This window comes from Pezoporus wallicus, unplaced genomic scaffold (genome assembly GCF_028554395.1).
Source record: "Pezoporus wallicus isolate ANWC-B61680 ecotype Strahan unplaced genomic scaffold, APGP_CSIRO_Pwel_v1 contig_4131, whole genome shotgun sequence".
Lineage (NCBI taxonomy): Eukaryota > Metazoa > Chordata > Aves > Psittaciformes > Psittacidae > Pezoporus > Pezoporus wallicus.
In genome coordinates this window covers 2,064,698-2,091,352 of record NW_026641950.1, presented here as the reverse complement: position 1 = coordinate 2,091,352, position 26,655 = coordinate 2,064,698, and the positions used below count along the sequence as shown (strand labels likewise).

General features: G+C 39.5%; 1 protein-coding gene across 1 annotated transcript in view; it reads left to right on the top strand.

The window, feature by feature from the left end:
• The window catches only part of LOC130608258 (cytochrome P450 7B1), a 125,723-nt gene that overhangs the window by 45,523 nt on the left and 53,545 nt on the right, over nt 1–26,655 (top strand). The gene's annotated exons all lie outside the window — the stretch shown is intronic.

The following is a 26,655-nucleotide window of genomic DNA, read 5'->3' as shown; positions in this document are numbered from 1 at the left end:
TAGCAGTAAAATTTACTTTTTTCTGAAATTTATTAGAAATTTTACAAAGGGCTAATCGGGTTGATTTATATTGCCACTACAGGATAAAGATTTAGAGTTTAACTGTAGACTCCCCATGTCCAGCTGAACTGAGGTACACAAGGTACACGCTTTTTCATCAGTCTAGGTGATTTACCGTTAGGAGAATTACTGTGTTATAATGGTATTAATTATATTTATATATATAATAATACATATTATTATATCTATAAATATCAAAAAAAATGGTATTAAGGGAGAGTAAAAAGTGGTTGCCACAGTTGCAGTAACTTTTGCTCAAATAGATGTTGACATTGTTTAGATATTGTCAGAAAATGGATCAAAGCATTTACTTTATTAAAGGATAAAATCAATGCTGCCATGTGAGGAAGTGGGAGTGTTCTTCTGCTCCAGATAACCTGTATGTGATGTCCAGTTTTCAGCATGATTCCTACCCAGGGCTTGGTGGGATTCATGCAAAGACCCCTTATCTGAGTGTGGTGGTATTTGTACCTCAGTGTGTTGAACCCGTTTAGTCTCTGGCGTGTCCAAATAGGCATTCAGAGCAGTTCCAATGTGAGTTTGTACTCTGGTTTTGTTCTCTCCCTGGTCACCTCTCCTGAGATGCTGTTAATGGTTTTGTGGAAATCATTTATGATGCAGGGACATGCTGTAATGAAGACATAAAGGGCACCATTCATTCTCCTAAACAGAGATGTCTGTCCTGCATGGCCTCCAGCTGCGGGTCCAGAAGGATGTAATTCTCCCTCCATGGCAGTGTCAAACCTGCCAGCTCTGTGTGAATGTGGAATAAATACCATGGAGCATCTCACGGTACTAGATAGAACCCTGTCTTGAGGCAGCTGAATTGAGCCCTGCTTGTTTACTTCAGTTGATATAAATCAGTTCGAGCATCATTGACTGTACTGGTTGCTGTTGGGGGCAGGGAAAAGCAGAGACAGAGCATTTTAAATACATACATTCAGGTACCTGAATTTAATCTGAAACTGAATCCCATGTGTGCAGCAAAAAGCAGAGTACTTACTATCTTCTCTGGTACATGGGACACAGGCTGGAAATTGTTGGTATACCGCTCTCTACCAACCTAAAGCCATTGTGGTGCATACTCTTCTTTAAATAAAATGTGACGTTCTGGTAAAGGAAGTGTAAGATACATTCAACCTTACTAAGTTCATGCACCTGACCAGATTAAGTGGGGCCTGTAGCTGTCCCTCTGCAGTCAAGGGAGGTAAGACAGATAGCTCTATAGAAGAATTCAGATCTCAAGCACCTGAATTGGCGCGAGGAACTATACTTTCCATCAGCTATATAAGATATGCAGGTTGATTAGAATCCTTACTGATTGCTATAATTTAAGCAAAATGAATCTTGACCTAAATTGGTTTATGTTAGAGCTTTGGAGAATGTTCCTAGAACGTAAACCAGGTATAATAAACAGTCTGCGAGGAGTGTGGAGTGGTACCCCAGCAATGTTAGGGAGGCAGGCAAATAGCAAACAGATTTGGTGGCTGGCTGACTCAGGTGTTGGGCTGACTGCTAAATTTGAGTTAGGAATTATTTTCTTGCTCATCTTCTTTAAAAGCATGGCCTAGTGATTTTGTGTCAGGGATGTGATTAGGTAATGTAACCACGACCTCCAGTCGGTGTCTTCTCTGTGGTGAATTCATAAAAGAACAGGGGATTCCCAGGAATACATCCCTAGAATAAACTAATGTTCTTTGGGAGCAATGCCTGGTAATTCTTTTTGTCCTCCAACAATGATTTCTGTTTGTGGGATAAAGCTCTCTTCTTAATTTATCTTCTCTCTGGAAAACAGAAGAGCTCTTCTGGGAAATAAAACAAGGTGACTAAAAAAGAGAGAGACCTGAATCCCATACCCCCTGGAGAGCATCTCTGCTGGGCAGAAGTCCCTGGTGCAGAGACCCCTTCCCCAAAGTTTTGCCCAGCTGGAAGGAGCTGCATATTTGCTCTCACTTGGGTCTGCACAAGAGCTGAGCAAGAAGTAATAACTTGCAGGGATGTGACTCTTCTCATAGAGGGTCAGCTTCAGGCTTTAGGCCCTATTCTTCCACTGTATTTCTAACCCTGCCGCAGTGAGTTGTCCACTTAATTACAACAGTGCTGAGGTTTTTTTCAAGATTAAGAATCAATCTTGAAATGTATGGGGTGTGTTAGAATTGTCCAAATATGAAGTACAGGCAGGTGTACTACCCTGCATCTCCCCATGAGGGGTCATTACAATGCCTGAGGTTCTGCTGATGGTGACAGAAATGCTACACCTTCCTGTCTCCCAGCAGCAACCTCCTACCTCAGCAGCTCTGCTTAATACCAGTGATGATCTTGAGGGAAAGTCAGTGTAAAAATACTAGATTAACTTCTATCCATCTTTCAAGCAGAAGCATCCATTTTTTGAATGGGGTGATCTGGGCTGAATACCTGCAGGCAACTCAACGTCATGATTTAGGGCGTTTCTTCCAACCCTGTGTTCACTCATTGTTGTTTGAGTGGCTGTAACCTTAATTAAGGTTGCCATCTTACAGTATTTTTTAAAGCGTGTTCTTGGAAGCGTTGGACTGCTTATGAGTTTAAAGCAAATTAACAATACTTCTTTTTTTCTTTTTTCTTCCCTCTGTAAAAGCTGTTTTACAATATGTCTCTTGTAAACTTGCAGCTTTCAAAGTTTCTGTATCAGAATGTGAATTGATTATGGGATTTGGCGGATCGTATCCCATTAGCTCTTTGGCTTGTAGGAAACAGCCCTTGACCTATTTTTTTAAGCTTTATTTCATAAATGTTTTCAAAACTGTCTGAAGATCAAAAAAGCATGGTCATTCATTTAAATTTACTTGAAGACCAGCGGTTCATGGCTAATGAATGTATGGTTTATTAATCAAATGTATGTAGCTGAAAGAAGCCAACTACAATTCACTTACAATTGCGATTTTACCCTATTTTAACGTTATTTTAATGAGCTACAGATTTGAATGTGGGCTTTGTTCATCTGTTGCTTCCACTCAATTGCAGTTTCACCCTAAGAAGACACAAGACAGATTGATCAGGCTTCCAGTCATTGTGAGACTTAAATGAAGTGAACAGGGCCTTATGTTTCAAAACCAAATGAGAGGATTAAAGCCACAAAGAAAAAAAAAAAGTCTCCTATGTTATCTGTCTGCTGTTCTTAAATTTGATTAAGCTACTTGCCACTGAGCACTTTTGGTTTTACTGTAAATACAGCCTAGAAATAAATTTTCATGGCCGCAGGCACCAATCAGCAAGTGATACCATGAATAATTAGCACTTAGAAACACTTGTTCATGTTAGAATATTTCTTTGACTGCCATTTCCAAAAACACACTCAGATAATAGGACAGTACATCTCTTTAAGGTCTAATTGGATAGAGCTCTGTGCCAGCAGTTACAGTAGTAGTATAAGCAAAGTCTTCTGAATATTTTTTTTTGTGTGTGTGTAATACAAGTTTGTATTTTGTGAGAACAGGGGAAAAAAAGTAGTCTCTGGTTAAACTGTAATAATATAATGTATTCACATTTTCATTTTTTAACTACAGCATTCAGGTTTGGGCTATAAAAGGCACTTTTGAACCTGAATATGACAATATCTAATATTATCTTCATAAAATGTAAGCAGATTGCAATGACCTGTAAAATAATGAAATGACCTGCGAAGACAGTGTAAGCAAGAATTCTGTATCTTCTTTATTCTTATTCTGCTTTATTCTTAAAGGCACTCCAGTTAGCTTGAGAATGTCTGATAGAAGCAATCCCTGTGAGTTATACTGGACATAAACTCCAGGAACAGCAACGTAGGAGCATAGCTCAGTTTTATAGACTTTTGCTTTGGTTTGTATGTTTAACTTTTGACATAAGTGTGTTTGAACTGTGAAGTCCCTCAAGATACACTGTGAAAATATTTATCACACTCTAATAATGCTGTATTTTTCACATGTGTTTAATTTACCTATTTTATAATTTATTTTGATGCCAATTACACATTTCTGTATTTGATGTACACCTTTTTTGTTCTGAATTGCCTTTTGAATTTTGCATGAAAAAATGTTAACTAGCAAATCAATCTAACATATATGTTATTTCACCCTACTGTAGGGTGACTTTCTGTGCAGAAAATCCTGTCTGCAGATTCTGGTGGCCTGACTAATGTGGGGTACCTCCATGGAGCAGGCTAAATTTGCAGCTGGTAGAACTGAGGCAGAGAAAGAAAACCTAGACTTTCTGATGCATTTAAGCATATCTTAATGTCTCTATGCAGAAAATGAAATGCAGGCTGCCATAACTGTGCCACTTTTCACCTAGCCAGAGTAAGAGCAATGAAGGGTAGGGAAGCTGTGGCAGTGGTCAGCGAATGGACTTGGGGGCAGCCTAGGTGTATCTTCACTGACGCTGCCTGTAATACCAAGATGAAAGCTAACTGGAGATTGCCTTACTATACTGTGAACTGTGTCTTCATTCAACATCCTAAGGACAAATGCAATATAGAAATTGTAAGATTATGATCAGATTTAAGAGTCCCAGACTCCCAGATTTGCATGGTTTTCTCTTGAGCATTCAGACTCTCCTTGTCTTGTCTAAGTGTTAGACTAATGTCTATCAGTCTCAGGAATTAAATGTGTGAGAATGAACACATTGATAAGAAAAACTAATTTATAATCAACACTGAGTCTTTATGCAAAAATTTAGAATAATGCAGGTCTTAAATCTGTCTGATTCCCACACATTGTTTGTTTTTAAATAATGTGCTTCATGAAGTACATTTTTTGTGTTCTGGGGAGATGATCATTAATAGACCTTTGTGTTTTCTCAGCCTTTGTGTGGCCATATGTAAACTTGAGGAACTGAGTTCTGTTGTATACATCTGTGTCTAGCTGAAGTCAAAGGTGATTTGATTTTTTTTTTTCACTCCAAATCAGAATTTAAATTTAAGTGAAAAAAAATATTGGTGTGAATATGAAGCACAAATATTCAGCTTCTGTATGTTAGTCTTTATGCATATCTATGGTATTATGTAAGAAGAAAGCTTTAAGAAATATTTGCATGTATTTTTAAGAAGATTGAATTATTTTATCTTTCATGAAAGTACATATGAAGACAAAAGCACATAATGCAGTGAAATTTTATAAAGCATTTGTGGGCTCATTTTCTGCAGTGCAGGGTGTTGGCAGCATAGTCAGTGAATATTTCTGTATAGATTTACAGTGTAAAACAAATTTCTCTTGACATTCAGTATATGTAAGTAACTGAGAATATAGTTCATTTCATTTAGTGTTCAGTCATCTAAAATCAAAGCATTTGGGATATTATTACTTAGCTTTGATATAAATGAGTAATCTACCATGTATTAAGCTTGCTCTGTTTAAACTGAAGTTTCCAGATAGCACAGGTTACCATCTGTATTTTTTCATATTATTATTGCCCTCATAATAAGTTCAAGGTGAGATTTTCAGGCAGTAAGCTGCAAGTCAGTTTTCATATAAACACTTCAGAAAAGCTATCTTGACATCAGCAGCTTATTAAGTCTTCCATTTATTATTTAAATGACTACACCTGTGTTATTTTTATTTCTTCATTATTTTGTGGCCGCTCATTTAAAAATGTTTAAAGCATTAAAAACGTCTCTGCAAATATGTGTGAAAGGAGACAATTATTCTTGTAGTAAAGGCCAGGAAAACACACAAAAGATGCCACAGTGAGACGATAAACATAAAAGTCCAGGAGATATTATGAGGAGGGTCACAGATACTGTGTTCCAATCAAGCTCAATAAGTTCTGAATTCCTATTATGTTTCTCAAGCCTCCAAAAAGACATGGGAAGAAACTGAAAGTTTAAGTCAAATAAAAAGCACTTAAGCCAAGACCACATGAATGTATGGCTGGGTAATGGAGCTTTCATCTCTGAAATAAAAACAGTTCAATTCAATTGGAACTAAAGTTTCTTCCCCCTTTGAAAAAGTTTATTTTAATGAGTTTCCATTTTATGCGTGGGTTGTTCTTTAATCGATGCTGCTCCATTGAAGTTTTGCCCAATGAAGACACAAGACAGATTGTCCAAGCTTGCGGCTATTGTTGGGAGTTGATGAAGTGTATGGGCCCTTATGGTTGATAACAGAAGTAGATGGTCAGAGCCAATAAATAAAAGTTTAACTCTGACTGTTGGGTGCTTTATGCTGAAAAGCTTTCTATTACCATGAATCTTTGGTTTTGAAGGACTTGTGAACCCAAAGGCAGCTTGTAGCTCTGTCACACAGACTAAGTCGGTCAGACAAGCAGCAATCTGTCCTATCTGATAAACCCAGCTTTGTCTTTTTAAATCCTAGACTTCTCTTCAGGAATCAACATTGTTAATATCTTGACAGACCATTAACTTCATAATGCATGTATCTGCTGCCCTGTTGGTTTATCATAAAAAAATGTTGTTTGCAGAAGTTAAATTTTGCTGCCCTTGCTCATGTTTTTACCAAGCATATATTAGATAAAAACAATTTTAACAACTTTGAGGAAATTAGTAAAATATTTTTGTGACAGCACTGAGAGTCACAAGTGCAAAAGAACCATAAAAAGATTCATATTCAATATAGTAAGAAATCAGAATGTTAATCTAGGATTTTGAGGGGTTTTCAATAAGATAAGAGATTTATTTTGCAGGTAGAGCAGTCCCAGAGCCAGATTTGTTTGTTGCTTGATCTGAAAAGATCTCAGTGAACAGAAGAGCAAATACAAAGTCAATTAAAATATTCTGCATATTTACTGAAGAAATGTCATTCGTTTGAATTTTAAGGAGAAAAACTGTTTAATATTGGTATTATAATTGGTTTTGTTTGAGCAGCAATACTCAGAGTGTGGCATCTAGTGGCTGCCTCATTTTGGAGGTGTCACGCAGATACAGTGGAAGATGTTTGGCCTTAGGGTATCCTGGAGTTTCCTGATTCTTGAGGTAAAAGAAGAGTCAGGAGGTGAAGAATCCTGAACAGCTGGGAAAATGGAGGGAGTGCCAGTGTGGGTACACTTGGGATGGATGGCAGGAGGGAGAAGTTGTTTGTGAGGAAGCAGGAGAGATGATTCCTCTGGGAATGTCTGTTGTCTACTTACACGAAGGTCACTTAAGACCTTACAGTTTTCTGTGGTTCTTACCCTTCTTAGACATCTAGGTAAAGGAAGATATTTCAGTGGTGTGTGAAGTGGCTTGGTTAATATTTGTCACGTGGTTATTCTTTGTTATTCCTTACATCTGAACACAAGAAAACAGTTTTTTACTGTGGAAGGTGGTCAAAACATTGGAACAGGTTCCTTAGACAGGTTATGGGGTCTGCCATCTATCAAAACATGGCCCTAGGCATGGACCATGGGCAATATGAGTGTTAAATGAGCCTGCTTGACCACGTGGGTTGGACTGTATGATCTCAAAGGGTCCCTTGCAACCTAAATGCCAGAAGTTTTTATCCTGGTATACATGTTGTCTGGGTTCTAATACTGTATGTTGTTGGTGTGTGTTTCAGGAAAGAGAGAAAGGTGCAGCTTGCATATGGAATAGGAGGTCATTCTCAGATTGGCTGCCAAAAAAACTCCTTTACTGTAAGGATCAGCTTTTAATCTGCAATGGTAATTGGAGCAACATCAGCTTATATACAGTACCTGGGAAAGGTGGGCAAATCATTTTTATGTATGCAAGTTTGCCGATGACACCAAGCTGTTTGGTTCGGTTGATACGCTGGAGGGAAGGAATGCCATCCAGAGGGACCTTGACACACTTGTGAGGTGGGCTGATGCCAACCTCATGAAGTTTAACCATGCCAAGTGCAAGGTCCTACACCTGGGTCAGAGCAATCCCAGGGACACCTACAGGTTGGGCAGAGAAGAGATTCAGAGCAGCCCTGTGGAGAAGGACTTGGGGGTGCTGGTCGATGAGAAAATGAACATGAGCCGGCTTCAGTGTGCACTTGCAGCCCAGAAAGCCAACCGTATCCTGGGCTGCATCAAAAGGAGCATGACCAGCAGGTCGAAGGAGGTGATCCTGCCCCTCTACTCTGCTCCCGTGAGACCTCACCTGGAGTATTGTGTGCAGTTCTGGCGTCCTCAACTAAGAAGGACATGGAACTGTTGGAACAAGTCCAGAGGAGGGCCACGAGGATGATCAGGGCACTGGAGCACTTCCCGTATAAAGACAGGCTGAGGAAGTTGGGGCTGTTCAGCCTGGAGAAGAGAAGGCTGCATGGAGACCTCACAGCAACCTTCCAGTATCTGAAGGGGGCCTCTAGGGATGTTGGGGAGGGACTCTTCATTAGAGACTGTAGTGATAGGACAAGGGGTAATGGGTTAAAACTTAAACAGGGGAAGTTTAGATTGGATATAAGGAGGAAATTCTTTCCTGTTAGGGTGGTGAGGCACTGGAATGGGTTGCCCAGGGAAGCTGTGAATGCTCCATCCCTGGCAGTGTTCAAGACCAGGTTGGATGAAGCCTTGGGTGAGATGGTTTAGTGTGAGGTGTCCCTGCCCATGGCAAGGGGCTTGGAACTGGATGATCTTAAGGTCCTTTCTAACACTAACTATTCTATGATTCTATGATTCTATGCTTATTATGCCTAAAAAAAAAATCTCTATTTAGCCTTAATATTTGGCATAGTTGCTTTACTAACTGGTACTCTACTGAACAGTGTTGATCATTCTTCAGTCAGGTGTTTGATGGGGATGAAAATACTTGTTTTCTTAGCTAGAAGACCTGCATTTTATCCATTATAGAACAAGTTGGGCTTGTGAGAAGAAATGACACAGAAAGAGGAAATAATGTGCAAGATGTGGGAGGTCAAATGGATGCATTTAGTATATACCAGAGAATCCTGGACTGTAGCTATGGTGCCTCTAAACTGTGCATCAGTGTGTTTAAGGAATGACTTAGGATGAGGTATAGAAACCCTTTATTTTATGTGCAGTACACTAACTGCTCCTGCAATGCAATATGCCAACCCTAGCTAGTCTTCATAGCAATAAAGATTTTATGTGCTATACCATACTCTTGCAAACCATACTTTAACTCAGAGTGTGTTGCTAAAATGTGCGTACAACTCTGTTGGGATGTGGGTAGCTGGAAAGGCTGAACTTAAGTAAGAAGCTTTGAAATACTTGAGGGAAAGACAGCTGCTAAAATCTCTGTGAGGACTGGACACAGATGAAGCCAATTCCATGGCAAATTAAAGGTCAGGCTAATTTAGTGCTGACCAAAGTTATTTAGCACCCAAGATGAGCTCCTCAGGCACTTGTGAGCGAGTGAGCTAATTGCAGCCTCAATCCAAGTCACAAAGAACTTGTACTGTGCAGGTTGTCTTTTGGCTCTCTGAGTAGATAAGTCACTAACTGAAAGGATTTAAAGGTTTGATGTCAGCTTACTCGGACTGATCACTTCTGTCTTTACTACATTTTTCTGTCCATTGCTGTTGAAGAACACTGTGTTCTAGGAACTGGTGGTAGCATGGTCTGTTATTAAAGCAGTCATCATATATTTCCATGAAACAGGTCTTCTTACTGGTTCCTGCCTCTCTTTTGTAACATACTTGGAGATTTGAGCAGGAATAGTGATATGAAACTCTGGATATTACTGTATTATGTTATGCCGAGTGGCTTTGTGTGAGCAAATCTCCTTACTGAGGAATATGAAATGTGAGCTCTTGCAGATGAGATTCATTCTCTTGCCAATGCCCATTCTTGCACAAAAGCTTCACTTCCAGCTCTTTCCCAGAGAGGGCCTGTGGCTGTACAGACATCCTAAATAGCAGCAGACTGGACACCCCACAGAGCCCAGTGAGAGAGAGAGAGGCACAACCATGAAGCAGTGAATTAAAGACTCACTTTGCCACTCCCTGTAAGCACAAAGGCAATTCTCTGAGAAGACTCAGATTCTAGAGCTCTCTCTGAGCAGGGAGCAGTGCTCCTTCTGTTCCTAGGTATTACCTGGCACAGGGAGGCGTGCTTGCATTTTCCTCATGAGAAAATTATTCTTCTCCCTCTAATTACATGAGGTAGGAATTTATTCTTTTTACATTTAAATCAGTTTTATATCAAGCTTCTTTTACCTGGAAATATACCTCAGGTTATAGAGTTCCCTTAATTCCTCTACTAATGGAATTGGAGAATCTGCCTGTTGTTCCACAGCCCTGAAGGATGGTTATCTGTGCTTTGCATTGGATAGACTAGTTCATCAGGGGATTTCAGCAGTTTCAGCAATTACACGTCGGGCAGAATCATAGAATCATAGAATAGTTAGGATTGGAAAGGACCTTAAGATATTTAGTTCCACCCCCCCTGCCATGGGCAGGGATACCTCACACTAAACCATGTCACCCAAGGCTCATAGAAGAAGAATCATAGAATCACAGAATAGTTTGGGTTGCAAGGCACCTTCAAAGGAAAGAGTCCTAGGCAGTTAGAGTCTGCTGGCACCTTAACTTACTACCATCTTAAAAGCCATTCTCTTTTACGTACTATCAATAGAGCTTTGGTGGTGAGTTTACCTTAATAAAAGGGAAGGTTGTTGGAAGAGAGCAGTACATCATTTAAGATAATGAAATAAAATGTGCAGTTAAAATCCTGACTGTAGTTTGGATAAATTTGCAACCATAGGTCCTTTTCCATGCATCACCTGCAGTTGTGGCACCTGAGGACCATGGAACGCACTTTGGCTGTAGGAAAGGACTAGGATGTATGTAACTCCCTGCTGACACTGCATTGCAGGTCCCTGTCATACTCGGAGCTCAGGTTCCACCCAGGAGCTGCACAATTGCTCAATAACGGGCTTTGGCTTTTCTGGTCAAGCTGTAGTGGTTAATGACCCAAGTTCTGGAAATCCCTGTTGCATTAAGCATTGTTTCAGGTCAGCAGAGCACCGGCAGTCTGACTTCTAAGTCTTTGGAACATAAAGCAGCATCCAGTAGGAAAACTGTACTTGATAAAGTAAACTTATTTTGGCGGAAGATAAGGAGCGTTGGAATTTGATTTATATGGTAAAAGTACTGGCTAGAGGCTGTATCGCTTGCTGTCCTTTATTATAATCCCCCAGTTGCCAGATATGGGTCAAAAAGGTAAGATGTACTCTTTTGTACAAAAGCAGTGGAGTAATGAGGACATCTGTTTTCATATGGTACTTGACACACACTACCAGAAATTTGATGTCATGCTGTCCAAACTTGTACATCATTGCAGAATTGCATTAGCTTTTCTGATTGATTCTGACAAGTCACTGACAGTTTTTGAGGTGAAACAGACATGACAAAGGGCAAGCAGAGGCTGCATATGTCAGCTGGAACACTCCCTTGTTGACTTGAAAGGGTGAAAATCTTTCAGTCTTGTCTTTATCTGCCCCTTGCTTCTTTTTAACCTCCCTACCCCTGCCCCAGTGTGTGCAGCTTTAGACATTATTTGGTTATAGGAGAGGGTCCTTTTGAATTTTCTCTTCAAATACGTATAGTGCCAAGGAATCATTTTCTTTTCATGGGTTAATGCCTATAAGGAAAAAAAAAAAAAAAAAAAGTAGTTCAATAAATATATTCCTCCTGAATCATGAAAGGTTGATTTCATTTATCATATACAGCATAAACATAGTATTTTGTGGTTTGTATTTACACATGCATAAACTTAATTTACCCTTGCGGTGTCAAGCAAATCCTTATTTTCTTTCCAGAAAGTATCAATGTATACATACAAGCACATAGTGTTTTAAACTACCAGTGCTATGAAAAAAAAACAGTTGTTTTTTTGTTGTTTTTTTTTTAAGTTGTAAGGGGTTTGGGGTGGTTGTTTTTAAGAAAAATAAGTACAAATTGCATTCCAGTGATAATGTATATATATATACACACAGGTTTACCAACTCTGAAACAACACAGGATTCCCCCTGTGATACTGTCAGTAAGGTCAAATGCACCATTTGTTCTCAATATATGTTTCTAGGTATACTAGCAAAAGAGCAAGTGGTGTGATGTAGCATGGCAAGTTGGGGTTGCAGTTTATTTTAGCATTTTGCATGCTCTGTTCCGCTCCGGCCCTTCCCTATGAGATGGATGGTAATTTTTTTTGGCCATGCCTGATTTTGTTCATTTCTTGAGAAAAAGCTGATCAGCAAATGGAGATTGTTTGCATTGTAAGTATTTGCTGCTGAAACACTTGGTGTTCTTTAAAAGAAGAATGTAACACAAATGGAAGGTGATGCATTGTAGGTGAAATACTGAAGTTGGAATTTATTATTTTAATGAGAAGATAGCTTCAAACTATATTCTTCTTCGTAAAAGAAAGCTCACCTTTGACAAAGTTTATTAAGAATAGATCTTTTTACAAAGCAGTATTGTAGCTGTTTTAAAGAAGCATATTAATGAAAAAAGTGAATAATTAAGGAAAAATATAATTAACTGTAGAGTCTTAAAGTAGTATCCAAGTATTAAGCCACAGATTATATGAATGTTGCTTAGATCTGGGTTTTTCATAAGCTAAGAAATTTCATTTTGAAAGGGTTGTGGTCTCTCAGTTACATTAGTGAAAGGCACTTACAGTTGAATCACATTAGCAGCTCTTCCCAGAAAGAGGAATATGTGAAGCAAAGCATCAAAATTCCCCACCTTATCGTCATGTAAATTCCAAGAGACGGCCTTATCTTAGTGCCGTCACCCCACTGGACTCTATGAAATGGAGCAAGTTAGATGCTTTCAAAATACTCATCTGTGGTCACCTGCTTTCTTTTTCCTATGGAGATGCAGACCTCTCCTGGTTGCAAGAGACTTGCTTTTCTCAGTTAACCTTTGCAGACATCTGAGATCATTGTCTGAGATCTGGGGCTTACACTTTGAAAACTCCTGGCATTTGGAGAGTTGTGTCATCTCATTGTACATGCTGAGCTGCTAAAATTATGCACTGATCAAGCAGTAGTTGCAGTGGCTGTTACAGGTGTAGCTGATATTTCTGTAGCTGTAGAGAGCTATGGTAGTGTAGGCAGACCCACGAGAAGCTCAGTCATTGGACTGTCAGAGCTCATATGGGCAAAGCTGGCCCTAGGAAGCATATAAACACTACTTCTTCCATCTCGCACTTGGAGGAAGAAGCACAGTGTGATCATCTTCAGCTTTGATTGTTTCAGATTCCCAAGCTGAATCAGCCATATTCAGGAATGATTTTGTTCCATTTTGGACCCTGGAGAAAGTTGTGCGAGTAAGCTGCCATTTGGGAAGCCTTGTTGTCATCAGTTTGAGCTGCATACCCACAGAGGAGAGTGGTACAAACAGCAATACAAGAGCTCAGACACAAAACAACATTGACTTGTGGCTGCATTTGATCACCTTAGTGTATCCTTTTGTATTCTTTTTTGTATTTCCAATGCAAGTTTATATGCAAAACCATACATTATCAAACTCTTGCAACATTTAAGACAAATACAGGGAGCAAGGTGATTTTTCAGCAGATACCTTAAAGCACCTTTTTTTTTTTTTTTTTGCTTAAATGCCATTGACTTGAATTTCCATTGTATTTTGTGTGGTGAAACTTAGAGATATATGAAAAAGTATTCTCTGTTGGTTTTGCATACATAATTTGAGCTCACCAGCTGGAATCACATGTATATGTAAATGACAGCAGATTTGGGCTCATAATTGTTCAAATTGGCTATGGCATTTGTTATGTCAACCCTGTGTTCTCAGTGCTGCCACTTTGATTTCAATCAAAATTTTGTTAGGCAGGAGTCATGGAAAATCCATTCTTTTAAGTGTGTAACTTCCTCCTGGTGCAGTCTGGAGTCAGCATACACTTAAAGAATTATTTTAGCAAATGGCAGTCTTTTAATAATTTAGTCTGTAGCATAGTCTTAACAGGTTATATTCTTCAGAGACTTGCAAACTGCCCATCAAGATAGCTTCCAGTACTAATGGTGGATATTTTAATTTAATCTATGAGTGTAAATTAGAATGCCTTTTTTTTTCTCAAATCTGTGTGAATAATTTAATCTCCTCATCTACAAGGGCATGCTGTAGATATTACTTATCAGGGATAATTGCTAGCTGTCATGCCATTTATGAAATTAGGACCTATATTACATTACATGTATATAAAAGTACATATATTCCTTTACCTAAATGTGCTCTCTTCGGTGTAATTCAGATGGGTCCAGTTTAATCGTCATGTTTGAGTTGGGAGGAGGAGCCTGCTCAGCCCACAGCATACTCCTACTTTCTGGTTTTCAATGTTTCCAAATTGTTGGCTCTTTCACTAATATACCCTCTGATTTTTCTGACATGCCTAGAAAAATCCCTCTCCCTTCTCAAGCCATCTGATCTTGGGAGGATTATAGTATGAAAAGAAAATAACTATGGTTATTTTAACTCCTCAGAAGTTGTTACTTTACACAACACACTGAGTTGTGTACTCGGAACCTGTCATTACTTTTTTAACCTTTCCTTTACGTATTTGCTTTTATTGTTCCTTTGGGTTCTGAGCACAGTCACACAGATAAGCAAACCTGGACAGGCAGACCTGGACAGGCAAACAGCTGCACTCATGATATTTATAAAAGATAATGCCAAGAGTTTCTCAGTTCCTTATAGGCCTGACTCTTCATTAAAAAGAATTGAAAGTGCAGTGCCATCAGGCTGAAAATCAGGGAGTGACCAGCGCAGAAATATAAACTGATTTGTACTGTCACAAAGTACATTTTGGTGTCTTAGTTAGGTAAGGCTCAAGCAGAGTAGAAGTGCCTTAAGGCACAGGCCGATTCTGAGCTTTATGCACAGAAAGCATTTTACTGCCATGATAATGTGTCTCTGAAATTAAGCATCCTATCCAATGGCTGATAGTCTTTTAGTTAATTTATCACTATGCAGTATCTATACAGTCACTTACAATGACAAGCTGTAGTATGGACAGTAAACCTTTCCTGTGGCAGACTGTGTCTGCAGACTTTGTCTGAACCTGTGCTATAAATGTTCCCAATGGGCCTTTTTTTCCTAACAGATGAGGTTCATTATTGTCCCTGCTCATGGGTGTGTATGTGAGGAGAGCCACGCTGAGTAATGCTGGAGCTGCTCCAGGTCCTCCTCACCCACCCCAGTCTCCTCCTGTCCCTTGGTTTATCTCAGCAGAGGACATCTTACAGATGTGCCCACTGAAATTCATAGAATCATAGAATAGTTAGGTTTGGAAAGGACCTTAAGATCATCTAGTTCCAAACCCCCTGCCATGGGCAGGGACACTTCACACTAAACCATCTCACCCAAGGCTTCATCCAACCTGGCCTTGAACACAGCCAGGGATGGAGCATTCACAGCTTCCCTGGGCAACCCATTACAGTGCCTCACCACCCTAACAGGAAAGAACTTCTTCCTTATATCCAATCTAAATTTCCCCTGTTTAAGTTTTAATCCGTTACCCCTTGTCCTGTCACTACAGTCTCTAATGAAGAGTCCCTCCCCAGCATCCCTATAGGCCCCCTTCAGACACTGGAAGGCTGCCATGAGGTCTCCACGCAGCCTTCTCTTCTCCAGGCTGAACAGCCCCAACTTTCTCAGCCTATCTTCATACAGGAGATGCTCCAGTCCCCTGATCATCCTCATGGCCCTCCTCTGGACTTGTTTCAACAGTTCCGTGTCCATTTTATGTTGAGGACACCAGAACTGCACACAATACTCCAGGTGAGGTCTCACGGGAGCAGAGTAGAGGGGCAGGATCACCTCCTTCGACCTGCTGGTCATGCTCCTATTGATGCAGCCCAGGATATGGTTGGCTTTCTGGGCTGCGAGCACAGACTGAAGCTGGCTCATGTTCAGTTCCACATCAAACAACACCCCCAAGTCCTTCTCCACAGGGCTGCTCTGAATCTCTTCTCTGCCCAACCTGTAGGTGTCCCTGGGATTGCTCTGACCCAGGTGTAGGACCTTGCACTTGGCATGGTTAAACTTCATGAGGTTGGCATCAGCCCACCTCACAAGCGTGTCAAGGTCCCTCTGGATGGCATTCCTTCCCTCCAGGGTATCAACTGAACCACACAGCTTGGTGTCATCGACAAACTTGCTGAGGGTGCACTCATTCCCACTGTCCATGTCAGCGACGAAGATGTTAAACAGGATCGGTCCCAACACCGATCCCTGAGGGACACCACTCTTTACTGGTCTCCAGCCGGACATTGAGCCATTGACCACAACTCTTTGTGTGCGGCCATCCAGCCAGTTCTTTATCAACCGAGTGCTCCATCCATCAAATTGATGTCTCTCCAATTTAGAGACAAGGATGTTGTGTGGGACAGTGTTGAACGCTTTGCACAAGTCCAGGTAGATGACATCAACTGCTCTACCCCTGTCTATCAGTTCTGTATTTCCCTCATAGAAGGCCACCAAATTGGTCAGGCAGGATTTCCCCTTAGTGAAGCCATGCTGGCTGTCACCAAGCACCTTGTTGATTTTCATGTGCCTTAGCATGCCTTCCAGGAGAATCTGCTCCAAGATTTTGCCAGGCTCAGAGGTGAGACTGACTGCTCTGTAATTCCCCGGGTCATCCATTTTCCCCTTCTTGAAAATGGGGGTTATATTTCCCTTTTTCCAGTCATCAGGAACTTCACCTGACTGCCATGATTTTTCAAATATGATGGACAGCGGCTTTGCAACTTCATTTACCAGCTCCTTCAGGACCCACGGATGGATCAGGTCCCATGGACTTGTGTACATTCAGGTTCTTAAGATGGTCTCGAGCCAGATCCTCTCCTACAGTGGGCCTAGGGTCTTCATTTTCACAGTCCATGGATTCATAGAATGATTTGGGTTGGAAGGGACTTAAAGACCATCTAGTTCCAACCTCCTGCTGTGGGCAGGGACACCTTCCACTAGACCAGGTTTTTTAAAGGCCGATCCAACCTACCCTTGAGCACTTCCAGGGATGGGGCATCCACAGCTTCTCAGGTCAACCTGTGCCAGGGCCTCACTACCCTCAAAGTAAAGAATTTCTTCCTAATATCTAGTATGAATCTGCCCTCTTTCCTATCACTACTTGCTCTTATAAAATGTCCCTCTCCAGCATTCTTGCATTTTTGATGCATCAGCTCATGCACTAGCCATTCCTCTGTTAGACCCACAGACTAATCACTGACATTTTCAGGAAAAGTGCATTTTTGAGTTCTTCAGTGCTGTTGTATGTGCATTTCTAACTAGCTAGGTGCTTGGTTTTGCCATCAGCAAAGTCTGAATTTCATCCAGTTATTGTAGGTCTTATGCTTTGGCCTCATTTGTCAGCTTGGTTTCTGAGAATCACATTACCATGTAATGGGTGTATGTTTCAAATTGCCTTTATGATGATAATTGCTGATTTGTATGACTGTTTGAATTTGTATGGTGCCTGTTCATGAGACCAATGTGTGTTTACATCCTGAACTCCACATTTGTGTATTCCGTTCAGTCTGTTGATACTGGCTTGATGGATAGCCTGTTAAGATGGAGCACAGCTCCAGTGGCCACCAGTATACCGGGCTGCCCTATCCCTTCCCACCCAGCTATAATGTGTGTTTTTTAAAAACAATTTCTACTGTGGTCTGGATTTCATTGCAAACTATTGTAGAAACAAATACTCATACTCTATAACATTTAAAACCCATTACTGTACATTTGTCATGCTGGTTGAGTGTGGCAGCACCATTCCAGCATTAAATTAATTGTAAGAAAAGTGCTCCTGGGCACGGCAGTTTGGTTTCTATACTGAGATCCAGATTGTAAAAAACTTGCTGATTTATACCTCATCGGATCCAAATGTTTTTATGTTATTAAAAGATTTGTAAGTACACCTTTTATTTAGAATGCTTGTGAAGGTGTAATTTATAGTCAGTTCTATTGATGTACTGGGGAAAAATAGAAAAATACTTTCCTGGAAATAATAGCTTGGTGAATTTTTGCTTCAAAGCAACTCTTTGGGAGTCTGACAGGTCTAAGGGAGGAAAAGGTAGGTTACGCTTGAGGACAACAAAGACAGAAAAGGGGCATGAGATTAGGATAGGCAGACACATCCAGTGATTCTGCAGTTAAAAGGAGTTATTCCTCAAAGTTCAAGGTAAATCCCACCTCTCCCATGTTTTCTTTTTAGACGGAATGTCTCCTTAAAGCCCCTTAAAAGAAGGGCTTAGTTTCTCTATTAAAATTGTGGTTTACAGGCAGTACAACCTGCCTCACAAGTTTTCTTTCTGCAAAGTAAAACTGCTTTGATGAGGAAAAATAAAGCAACATCAGAAGGCATAACACTATGTTTGTCTTACGGAAATAAACAAGGCTGTTAACATTCTTTTAAGCCTTAATTTCGTCTAGGCGGTGGCTCATTTCAGAGACTGACAGGTAAAGTGATTGGCATCAGGAAGGCAGTTTTCTCCTGACAACCTTCCAGTTCTGTGACTCTTGCCCTAACACCGTGCAGCACCATTACAATTGTTTTGCAATGTTGTTGGTTTGGGGTTTTTTTTCTTGCAATAGAATTGCAGGCACACATATAGAGGTCTGGGCAGTGAAGCTTTAAGTAGAAGTGTAAGTGTATTTGTATGCAGAAGCATAACCATTCCTTATCAATTCAGATGCAAAAGCTGCATAGCTGGTATACAGGAGGACAAAGCTCAAAGGCACAGAGAAATTTCAAACAACAAGGTGTTCAAAATGTGACAGCAGCACTATTAAGACATATCAGCTTTTTTCTTGGACCCTCTGCTTTCAAGGTACTACACCTTTGGTTTTAAAAGGGGGTTAGTTTCCAAATTTAGTGTGCAAGACCTGAATCAGCTGAAATTGATTACACGGGTTTGGTTTTTTTTCTCCAATAGCAGCAAAACCACACATGTAAAAATAGGGGAGGGGGGATTAGCAGGTCTTCACTCATTATTGGGCAGATGTTTCCAGGGGTGTTGAAATAAATCCATTTGGTTGTAGGTAAGATAGTACTTAAAGTGCCAGCTCTCATTGTAACTGAATGTTTGTGGAGCCATTCTTTCCCCTGTTACAGCTCTTTCAGACTGTGGCAGGTTGGTCAGGAGTACTTCTGAATGGCTTCTGAGAGTTGTGGGAGCTCTTTCTTCAAGCTTTGGTATCCCTGCCATTTCACAACACTGCCTTCCCTCATTTTTCAGTGCACGTGTAAGAGTACTCAAGTGGGCTCAGCTCCTTAGTTACTGGGAGCTGGTACAAAACCAAAAAAGTCAGTGACAAGATTTCACTCCAGCAGACCTTATATTGTGAACTTTCAGTATGTACTGAAAAGAAGGTACCAGATCAAAGCAAGTTTTCTTTCAAAGAAGCCAAGATATCTTCCCACTGAGAGAAATTTTCTTGCCAAATGCTGGCTCTCCAACTGTGGCCATCTTGACTAGGGAGCTATTTAAAGCAAGCATGCAATGATTTTACTTTATTTTTTTTTTTCATTATGGCAAGACTTTTACTCCACTTCTTATGGATGGCTGAGCTGTTGATGCTCAAGCTTTCCTTAAAAAGTATGTTTAGACAGAAATAAAGATCAGGAAATTTCAGAGGGAAAGTGATAACTGGGAGGAACTGAAAGCGGAATTAAAACAGACATTGTTAGTATAAATATGTGGGTTGTTTCTGCTGCTGTAATCATAATCATTTATCTTTATTTGATATATTCTAACCTAACTTAAGTCAGAGCACACCTGACATGGTTGTTGCATCCACTTGGATGTGTATTGTCTCTTCTGCTCTCAGACATGGTTTATAGCTGCTAAAGAAAGGGCATCAGATGTCTGGTTCAGAAACTGAGGCCAGATATGCCAGTCTCAGTTAAGATAAATACTGTTGCCTTGGATGACAAACTGTCCTTTGTCTCACCCCTTGGACGCAAAACATGGATGTGGCATTATGTATATTAGGAAGCATCTTACAAAAAATTGTTGGATTTATATAGAATGTGTCCAAAGCTGTTTAATATGTGTTGAAAAAAGCCTGGGAAAAAAAAAATTTAATCTACTAAGAGCTAGAAACAAACAAGGTATCCAGCAGTTGCTCATCAACTGTAAAGCTATGTCAACTTATTCCAGGTTAGGAAGGAATAGTGAGTAGTGGAACAACCACTGAAGGGATTCAGTCATGACTGCAGGGCTTACTTCTCAGGGTGGACTGACCTGTACATTTTCTCCATAAAATTAATGAAGTCAAGACACACATATGCTTAGTCTGCCTAAGATCTGTACACAGATTTTTGACCCTTGATCAATGTAATATCTGGTTTATCTCTTTTAAGTTTTATTACTTGTAGATCTCCACTGGCCAAAGAATGAACAATTTGGGTATTAGCTGATGCTGAGTTACAGCTTGAACAGCTTTCTGAGGTGGATGAAAGGAACTCTTATGTCTACATTTATAAGAATTTGTCCTTAGAACTTGAGGAAACTATGGCTAATTCCTGACCTCAAGTCACTCACTTTTACAGGTCTAGCCTATGTGTAAATGAGCATTTTGAATAGCACTTTCATTATTTCCAAGATGATACTGGCTTCTGGAGAATATTTTTCTTCTCTGACTGATAGTTGCTATCCTTGATGAGGAAACCTTGGGTTTGGTTTTCTAAGTTCACTGCAAGTTTACATGCCATAGAATGAGTACTTAGGGTTCAACATTTATTATTTTTCTTATGATGAACAGCCAGTGTCTTTTTGATCTTTTCCAGAAACTTGCAGCAGTTTATCATCTAGGTCACGTAGGCAAATATAGCTTCTAACTGCCTAAACACCAGTAATAGAATTGAACTCGTTTATTTAAAGGCAGAAATATGCACATGCTTGATTTTAATTAGCATGCCTTATTTTCTTATTTCTGCCCTTGTTATAAGAAAGCTTTACATTCTTCCAGTCTTCATTCCAACCCCCACTGCTCTTGTTGCCCTTTTCTCCATTGCTGTGCCCCCTGCTACCAGTCTTCCTGTGAATCAGGCATGTGATACAGACGCCATTATCAGCTACTCATGGCTTCTAGTCAAACCATGCCAAATCTTACAGATTATTTTGCATAACATTTTTAAGAGACCACCTTTCTTGTCCGTTTGTATATCTCTCATGCTTGCTCAGTTCCCTCCTCTGTTATGCCTCAGTTATTGCACCTTAGCACATGACCACCAGCGATGGACCCATCAAATGCAACATGATTGGTCTCATTCTTGCAGTCTCTCATGGTCTCTCTTCTCACTGATTCAACTAACCTTTCATTTAGTATACAAGTATTTATGCACTCTTCCTCATTAGTCCAGAATGTCAGTTAATCTTTGAGGGTATTGAGGATATTGCCCTTGAGAATTGACTTTCAGAGTTTGCATTTCCTTGTGATGACACGAAAAACGGTTCATCTGCTTATGTGCCAAGATGACTGCTAATTGATGTTAACTGAATATTTTTTCTGTGCTATTTTATTCTGTCTTTAAACAGACATTTTCTATTGTCTAAAGTATGATCTTTCAGGAAGAAAACACCTTCTTCATCTGGTTTGGCTTTGTGCAATGCCTAATGCATTGGGTTTCTGATCCGTGATTCAGCTTATATAGTTCAAAAAATAATAAAGTACTACTAGATTGTTCTAGTGATTGCCTCTAATAGCATTATTTATGTCTAGTCATTTTTATAGTTTCACTTGCAAGCAGTAACTTGTAAATTCCTGTAAATTTCAAAGTCAGAAAAATTCATTCTGAGATGATGAAGTATGAGTAGATAAAACCTTCCTTAAACATGCAGGACTATTGAACACAAAAATAAAGGACGCCAGCAATTTAAGCTGCATTTATCTTATTATTCCAAGGCAGTTGTCTTGGGAAAAAAAAAAAATATTTTTTTTCTCCATTTGCTTCTATTTTATAGTACTTTGTTTATAAATTGCTACACTGTTTCCCTGAAGGAAATGGCGAGAATGAATCCAAAGCCTGTTGAAGCCAGTGGGGCATTAGTCACATTTGACATTTGTTTGTTTGTGCCTTTGATACAGAAGGAAGGTTGGGTTCAGGGTTTTTTAGCAAAAAATACGCAAATCTGATTGCAAACCTACAGAACTGGTAAACTGGCTTGAGGGCAGGTCTGGGCCCTGAAGCTTCTTTTAAATCATGCTCTTAATTGACTGCATTTAAAGTTGACGTCTGTTTGAACAACCTTGTATGGATAGGAAAGAGAAATCCCAAAATCTTTAATTGATGGTTAGGGTTCTTTTTTCTAATTTTTCTTCTGATTGATTCTCCACACTTTGTGTGAAGAGATAGGCATTGCCAAAATAGTTACCTAGAAAACGAGTAGTTTCTTACACACAGATTTTAGTTTTGACTCAAAAAAAAAATAGTGGCCTCTTTGCCAGAGGCAAATTGTAATCTGGCAGGCACACAAGGCCCTAAAGACTTCAGAGGAGCTGAGCAGAATGGCCCATATATCTCATTTTAAAGCTTCCTGCAATAGCCTTGAGTCCAATAAGTATGTTGGAAAGATCTGCCTCTTGACACAGCAACAGAGGAAGAAAGATTAGACAGGCACTGTATTCCCAGTGTGGAGGCCTAATTTCTTTCTTTATCAGAAGGACCTCAGCGACAGGCTGTTGGATATGATAAATGTGTTTTTTACCATTAGAATGATGATGATGATAGTCTTGTGTTGCCATGATTTTGTGCTGCAAGTGATGAAATCTGGGAAGAGGGGGATTTTCAACATAAGAAGAAAAAGAGAAGCTCCTTATTATCTACAAAGCTTTTGAATTTCCTAAATCTGATGAATGTGCCATGTGTTTTGAAACCACTAATGGCCACATTACTTTTTGGGGAGGCTTAGTAAGAGGAGCTTTAGCGTGTATCACCCTTCTGCTATTCTGTGTGTTTTGTGTAAGGTATGCACATTGAACAAATGTACCTGAGATTGCTTTAGACCCATTACATGGTCACATAGATATGCAGTTGAGATGAGTGTGCACAAAATTCAGGTGCAGAAAGCTTTTAGCTAAATGGGACAAGGGCCTCTGTTGCTGAAACTTATCAGAGCTCCATTGACATCGGGCACTGTAAATCAACAGAGCACCATTGGTAAATTAGCCCATCCCATCTTAACTCACAAATACCACTCTTTTCATTTCTGCTAACTGGGTGGCCCAGTGAAGAAGCTATCTGTTTCCTTCTGCACTTCTAGTGGGGGCTAGTCCCAGGCAGTGCCTGGGAGTCGCGGCTTCTCTCCAGGTTCAGCTGTTTAACAACAACCCCCTGGACTAAAATTGCCTTTCTTCAGCATTGTGGGCATTTGCTGGCTCAGAGGAGTAACTGTGCTGGATTAAACTGAAGGCCCGGAAGACTTCATCTGAGGTGCCTCTGGCCTTTGTTGCGATAACATCTCATGTGCAGTTTCCAGTGCCATTTGTCCTCAAAAGGACAAATGTCCTCGGAAGCCAAGAACTTGCATACTTTTTGAAGGCATTCCTTTTGACTTCAGTGTAATCATGATATCCCCAACTGAATTCAATCCTTATCTCTAACAACCCTAACCATTCTGTGATTCTATGTTTCTATTAAATAAAATCTGAAATCAAAATGGACCACGGATAGAAGTTTAGGGAAAAAAGTATACTGAAGGCAGACTGGATTAAATGTTTTCTATGATTTATATATACATGTATAGATAAATGTATATATTGTATATACATATATAGAGAGACATATACTTCTTTAAATAAAATAAATAAATAAAAATAAATCTATTTTTCATCTTAAGGAAAAATTACCCCCTGATAGTTCTCCATAAAGCAGAAGGCTCCACTTTATTTTTTTCCCTTAATGTGAATGCTCACAGGTTGCATGTTAGGCTTGTTTTGGAGGAAGCTGGGTATTGAAGGAGCCCTGATCTGAGAGCGCACAATTCATCCTTCAGGATTCAGAGTTCCTGAGGGGCAGAACTGTCAGGAGTGGTTGACATTTAGAGGAAAAGAGGCTGTCTTCTATGAATGCTGTGCAAGTGTTTCAAAGGTTTTGAAAACAGGGAGTAAATGCAAACTATACATAAATACTTGGAGGAAAGGTGCTCCTGGTAACCTGCAGATGTGAATTGCTGCGCCACACTAGATCCGAATACAGAGGATGAAATCTGGTGTTATCACGGGAATAGGGCTGATGTTGACATCTGTTCAGATTCATTTTGTTTACAGAGAAGAAAAGAAAGAACAAAAATCTTCAGTGTTAGTAAAAGTTGCTGTTGAATGTGTTTGAATGCAGGAGAAAAAACCTGCAAAGACAGATTTAAATTAATTTAGAGTCACTGAAGGGATTAGGAAGCATTTCAGTGATGTAGTAAATTAGTACTGAGGTCTTTCACCTTCAGCCACAAGTTCAAACTCATGCCAAGCTGCAAGCTGATAAAAACCAAGTGATTTAAACTATATCCTTACTAGGGCATGGTTTCTTGTGTGTGCCTCTCTTCAGTTGTAAACCAATTTCATTATTTTTTATTTCAGTGTGGGATTATTGCTTTGTAGATTTACAAAACTGATATATTTTCAACATTAATTATAATTTTTATAAGAAGAGCTTTGTCCTGATTGAATTAAAATGTTTCAGAACATAGCTATTGTAATGAATGGAACTGGTTTAGTATGGCTGTTCTTCTAGGGATATGGAAGCTCTTTATTCTCGTATTTATATAAGAAGAATTCATGTACATTTGTGTGTACAAATAGTCTTTTTTTATGATAAAAATACTAAGGAAGGGAATTGTATGTTTTTAAAAACCTTAAACCCTTAATCTTTTCATTTTACATAATAGCTAGACTTGGATATAACTAATGTCATTTGGATGTTCAGTATAACATATGCTCTAAAAGCTCAGCCAGCTACATTGATAAGATAACCCTACTTCTCCACATACTATGGGTGCAGATTTGAATTTAACACTGTTAAGCTGTGGATGTGAAATGAGAGATCATGTGAGGCCTTTTTCAGAGATCCAACCATAAACCATACATTCAAATGATACCAAGTCATAAATTCATAAAAGTGAAACAGCCCAATGTTTATGTTTCTCTCACGCTCCATAACTCAGACATTTTGTGTATGTTTGGTTGTGGCATACGGTCTTCTTCTATCAGAAAGTTACAAAGATCTGAATAATGTTACATAAAAAAATGGGACGAAAGCTCTGGTATTTTTCATTGTTGCGATTACGATCTGGTGGTACATGGTATAGGTGACACAACACCTATATCCTAGACAACATGAGATACAACTTTCAGTAGGTATCTCTATGTGAAATAAACGTAATTTTATGTATTTATTTTATGTTAGAAATGTATTATAATCTCTCATTGCTGAGGCAATATTTTATTAATCATTCTTTCCTGGAAGAAAAATAACATCTCACTAGTCAGTCAGGAATTTATACGGTTCTGGAAGCTGCATAAGACAGCCTTTATGGACAAGAAAAGGACCTTTTAGAGAATTAGAGAAGCATAAATGTTTGTAAATAAAAGCCCCAAATGTGCCACTCTTGCTCATTGGAGTAACTCAGTTTACTTCAGGAGAAGGAATTATTTCATATGTCAGTATGAAGCACCTAGTAAAAAAAACTACAGATTTGTAATTTCTTAAATAATTCATCTCTGGTGATGGATAAAGCATATTAGAACGTTTAAATTATAATGCATTATATTTTATTTTCAGACTAACAGGTAGGATATACAGCAGTTTTCGGGGTTATTGTGTAATGGGTAACATCTCTGATAGATTATTTTACATGTTGGGGGTTTTTATTTTTATTTATTTCATAGAAATACTTCACAAAATATCATAGGCTGGCATCTCTACAGTAGCTCGGAGCTGCTCTTTAAAATGTCCTTGACTTTAAATAAGTATATAGCCAGAATAGGCATATTCTTGGCCTCAATGTAATTTGCCTTAGTCCACTCTCTGACAAGGCTGTTTAGGAGGGAGTACGCCAGTGTTTTCCAACAGAAAAATTTATGCTGGGTGAAATTCAGTGTTTGACAGTAACACAAAAAGACATTAGAGGCAGGTATGAAGGCACCTACTACAGGGGATTCCAAATCTTAATTGGACTTCTTTTTGTTTCTGCAATACTAACAATTGGAGAATTTAATAATAATTAAATAAAACCAGTAGAATCCTTCTGTCATCATTAGGCTTGGGGGGAAGCTACTAATGTACTGCATTATAACCAAGTATTTTGTGCCTGGGCTGTGTATTGGGAAGAGCCTCAGTTTGGGAAGAGGAACAGCAAAGGACAGCAGGCTCCTTCTCTATTGCATTTTCTTGGGTTTTTTTCACATGTTGGGGTCGGGGAGTGGAACAGCTAAGGATATTTATTTTTAACAGGGAAAAACCCCACTGGAGTTTGAATATTCTATCTTAAATATAAAGAACCAGAATTGCCTAGCTCCTGGCATACCTTCTCTATAAGGATACAGGGCAGAGTACCTTTACAGCTTTACCTATCTGGGCTTTCAAGTTGTTACCTCTAAACTACACCTTCAGCTCATTCATGGTGCTTCGCCTTTTACGTCACGTTGAGCGCTTGTGGGACTCAACAGGGCTAACAGTTCTAAGGGCACCATGGGCCTCCCAAGGTCCTCCTGGCTCTCT